This window comes from Condylura cristata, unplaced genomic scaffold (assembly GCF_000260355.1).
Source record: "Condylura cristata isolate star-nosed mole 26May11 unplaced genomic scaffold, ConCri1.0 scaffold00031, whole genome shotgun sequence".
NCBI classification, from domain to species: domain Eukaryota; kingdom Metazoa; phylum Chordata; class Mammalia; order Eulipotyphla; family Talpidae; genus Condylura; species Condylura cristata.
This window is the reverse complement of record NW_004567132.1, coordinates 25,330,684-25,335,854: the sequence shown is the minus strand read 5'-3', so window position 1 is coordinate 25,335,854 and position 5,171 is coordinate 25,330,684.

The following is a 5,171-nucleotide window of genomic DNA, read 5'->3' as shown; positions in this document are numbered from 1 at the left end:
TGCTTCTCTTTGGCACAGAGGTGACTTCCCAGGAGTTTGTGGAAGTCCTTGCCTGGATCCTGTTCAAAACCATTTGCCCAGACCTCTGAAGGGTAAAGGAGGGGAGAATAGAGGTTTGCTAGGACTCAGCTGGGTGCCAAGTGCTTGTTCTTTACACTTCTTCAGTCAGGACTCTGTCAACCTACCTCACAGCTTATCGCTGGAAGAGAGACTATACTATTGGGTTTTTACCTACAACATTTCAGAAGCCATGCTCCCGTGTGAAGCAGATGAGGGAGCAGGACATGCTATTCCTGACACCCAGAGAGCTCCACTCATTTATCCTTTTCCCCCAAAGAAATAAAAATTATTTTTATGGTAACTAAGCATATTACTAGCTCCTGTAATTAAACCAAATAGAGGTTTAATGAAGTTGCTGACTTACTGAGGTGTAAAAACATATGGATCATTTCTTTGATTTTTTTTCTCTAAAGCTTAAGAGCAGAACTTCTTTCTTCTACCCAAACTCCTAGTTGCTAATTTCTTATCAGGGTCCCAGATTTGGCTAGCTTCTCAAAGTCTCAGAATCCTTGAGTCTGAGCTTCCACTTATACTGTGACCCCCATGGAAAAAAGGGAGCCTAAGTTTTCACACAAGCTTCATTACTGGTATGTTGTGTTCTAGATTCTGAGTTCCTGGTTCCTCACTATGCTGTCCTGTTTTTTCCACCCTTGGGTGGGTCCTAGAAGAGGGGGAAATTGCAGAGATGGAGGGATGTGACTTCCTTATCTTCTCAGATTTTCTTTCTTAGAGACAAAAAAGAGCCTCCACCTTGCCAACAGGATTATCAGCTACAGGATACATCCTGATCAATTTTAAATGACTTATTCCAACAATTAAACTAAAGTGATATAATGGGCCCCAAACAATTTACCTGATAAAAGTCGCATTCACACACAGAGGGAAAGAATGGATTATACAATAAAGAATGCTGAGAATATTATTTAGCTATTTGGAAAAATAAGTAAACTTTAGACCTTTATGTCTTTTTTTTTTTAAAAAGATTTATTTATTTGTGCATACAGAACTGGGGTACAGGCCAGAGGCTCAGGGGCGGTGAGAGGCTTCACCAGAGATAGAGTGGGAAACAGAACAGGCAGATAGACGAAGTACACTGCTGAGGGGAGCAGCAGGTGGGCCAGGAGAGGTCTGCCATGCCATGTGGTCACCTCCGGGGCAGGCTGGAATGGAACTCATGCAGAAGCGGCTTTAGATTCTCAGTGCTGTGCTTTAACCCGCTGTGCCACCAGGGAGGGCCTAGACCTTTATATCTTAATAGTAAAAAAAATTACATGCGGCTTAAATAAGTGAATGTTTTTAAAACTACATATTGAAAGAAACCAGAAGGTCAGTGATTTAATGAATAATAAGCTCTAAGGAAAATTAAATGCAAACCTGCTTCTAATATGATTGCTTAAACAGCAAGTAAACAACAACAATAACAACAAAAAGGGATGCATTTTTAAAATACGATACTCAATGATACCAAAATATTCAGAGTGCTGGGAGTGCACTCTGGTGCCATTTATGTGAAGGGAAGTTTGATGTACATTATCAAGAGCTCTAAAGTGTGTTTGTTTCTTTGACCCAGGGATTCCACCTCTACAATTTAATCATGAGCAGGTTATTATGGTTATGAAGGTACTGACAGCAAAGGCATGCATTTTGTTATCGTGAGCCTCTTGAAAATGTGCTAAAAACTAAGTATCCACAAGTGAAAAAACTGACAATATATCCACACAGTGTAATGAGCATTATCAAAACAATACTGTGCTAGAATACTCACAATGTATTCTTCAAATTAAAAAGCTGACTATAGAATATTACATATTATAAGAAACCAACATTGGAGAGGGAGAATTGCCTGTTTAAGAATCATGCATGAGAGCCCATTTGGTGGGGAAATGAAGACTGAGCAGTAAAACAAGTTGGTTTCTTCATGAGGAGCGTGTAGAAACTCCTGCTTAACAATCACTTGAGACCTATTAGCAAAACTCAGTTAAATCGCAGTTTTTATCTTCAGCTACATTTTTCAGCTTTGTTAGGAACCTTGTCTCTGAAGACAATGACTACCAATGTCACCAACAAAGACAGGCTTTGACTGCACAAACTCCTGCCTATTTGTTGATAATCAAATACTCTCACTGTCAAGAAGTTTAATGTGGGGGCAATCTCAAAATATGGCCAAATTGTGGGTCACTGTTCATAAGGTTTTACCTTGGTTCACTAGGCCAGTGAGAGAAGTGCCCAGTTGCTGTAGGAGGGAGGATGGCAGCACCATTGCTGGCCAGGCTTTAGAGATTGATGTGGGTACAGAGCAAAAGCAAAGTGAGGAAAAGCTGAGGGTGAAGCAATCCACAGTGCAATGTAACACTCCTCTTTCAATTGGCGCTGTGGCTTTCTGTGGGGTGGTGGTGACAAGATGAACAGTCAGGCAGCACATGTTCCTGCTCCCCACAGTGCTCTGGATGGCATGTCCTTGGAAGGCCACGTGTCAGGAAACACCTCACGGAGGGGCAAAGTGGCTTCAATTCTGAGTGGACACCGAGATCTTCTTCCAGAGCTGGACAACCCAAGGTTGATGACCTTGTGACCATTAGGAAGAAGTTGACCTGGATAAAACAAAAAGGCAGATACTCTACTAGAAGGCCTGGGAAAAAATGAAGAAGAACAGAGTAAGTAAGGAGAGGTGGAGAATAGTAAGTCAGAGAGGAAGAAAGAGGAGACGAGTGTGAAGATGAAGTCGGGGCTGGGGGGTGGCATGCAGATGACTCCACAGAGGAAGGGGATCTGAAGAATGATGAGAATGAAGATGGGGTGACCACCTGGAGTTGATTCAGGTTGAGAAAAACAGGCTGTGGAAGGAAAGAATAACAAAGACAGCACCAACCGTGGGGATGACTCTTCAGTACATAGTGAGGGTTACAAATCTTGCCCCACTGTTTCCCCCCTGGCAATTGTCTAAGATCAAAATTTTCACCAGCTCTGTCCCTAGTATCTTCAGCATGTGCTCGCTGTTCTCCCCATGGTTGTCTTTCCCATCTTCATTAATTCTTACTGCCCTGCATCTGGTCTCATTTTCACTTTCTTTGATGCTCTTAGTAGTTAGTTTTAGATTGCAATTTTTGTTTTTCATTTTTTATCTCTTTGTGGTTTAACAATAAAAAGGTTTTTAACAACTGTCTCCAAAATAATCTCTGCTTATGCAAGCAGTAGAGTTCTCTGCATTCATACAAGGGTCAACAGTCGCTTCCCTAACTGCAAAGCAATTTCATTAGTTGAGGAGCAGCTGACAGCAGCTTTGAGTTAGAGATATGTGTGTCATATCCCATATAAGAGTGCTACATGGGGCTGCTCCACACACATGTGACAATGCATGTTTATGGATGGGAGCTGCAGATCAAATACATCCTCTAGGAAAATGGGCCACAGTTTTAAGATTGGTCTTCTGAAGTTGGGTTATTTTTGCCAACAACCTGATATTTGGGCTTCTATTTTTCTCATGTCCTTATTAAACCAGGAATTTGGAGTAAAAAGAGAAGCATGCATTAGGGAAAAATCATGAATAATATAGACCTGAACATAACCTTTGTTTCTCACAGAGGTATAGGAAGTGGGAGATTAATAAGTGGTTTTTGCCTTCATGCTTGTGTTTCTGTCTTACTTCTATTTGTATAGTACATTGTGTCAGACTGAAAGAAAGCAATATCAATTTTGAAAAAATATCATAACAAAATAATTGTTTAAAAGTTACGAAAGACCCTCCCTGGTGGTGCAACAGGTTATGCACAACACTGCAAGCTGGCAGCAGCCACTTCAGTGTGAGTTTGATCCCAGCCCCAGAGGTGACCTACACGGTGCAGCAGACCTCTCCTGACCCACCCGCTGCTCCGCTCAGCAGTGTACTTCATTGATCTGCCTGCTCTGCTTCTTGCACTGTCTCTGGTGAATCCTCTCACCACCCCTGCACTTCTGTCCTGTACTCAAGTTCTGTATGCATAAATAAATAAATTTTCTAAATTTTTTAAAGTTATGAAATATTATTGGATCAATTAGAGTATGATTTTTCAAAAATGTGAGAGAACCTGAAATGTGATAATAGTAGAGGGTGAGAGTAGGACTATATGAAGAATGATAATTGATTATTAAAAATAATATCTGATGGCCTGTAACATTTAAAACAGAACTCCACACTCACACATGGACTCTGAATGGCACAGGTTCCCTACCACCAGCTACTCTGAAATTTCACTTCTCGCTCCACTGTCACTTGAAAGTGAACTCAACCACCATATCATCTGTAACTGGAAAATCCCCTTTTACAGGAAAAAAATCACCACAAGTAACAAGCATTAAGAACAAATTCAAACATACAACATAGAAATGAGATAATCTATCTTATATATATTTCAAAAAGTTAGCTGTGAATCTGAAAACACACACACACACACACACACACGGTTTGTTTTCAGAGGATAGCTGCCCACATCCAATGTCACTGAGACATTAAAGTGATCAAATGACCCGTCTTCATACATTGTTGAAATTTGCCCTATTATTTTTTTTTAAGATGTGATTAGAGATGGTTGGGTGTAACTGCAAAAAGACTTTTTTTTTTCTTTAATAATCTATATCTGGTTATCAGGGTGTAAAATACCATGAGAACCAGAATATAGTCATGAACAAAAGAGACCAAGTCCAGAGTCCCATCTTCATTTATTAAGGACTATTTGTGCTTTTGTACTGTCCTATTTTATCTAAATTCTCTCAGTTAACCACTTATTCAGTGATACATCTTTTTATTTCTTTGATTGTTTAATTTATACATAGAGAATTGGGGTACAGGCATGAGGTGCAGGGGCAGTGAGAGAATTCACCAGAGACAGAGTGGGGAGCAGAGCAGGCAGATCAACTGAAATACACTGCTGACGGGGGCAGTGGGCGAAAGGGAGAAGTCTGCTGTGCTAATTAGTTCACCTCTCTGGCTGGGGACCGAACTCATGTTGAAACTACTGTGGCTAGCTTCATAGTGCTGTGTTTTTGTTTGTTTGTTTGTTTTGCTGGGACCTCCTGCAGACATCTGGCTTTGGTGCCTGAGGACCTTGTTTTTTTTTTTGGTTTTTTTTAATTTT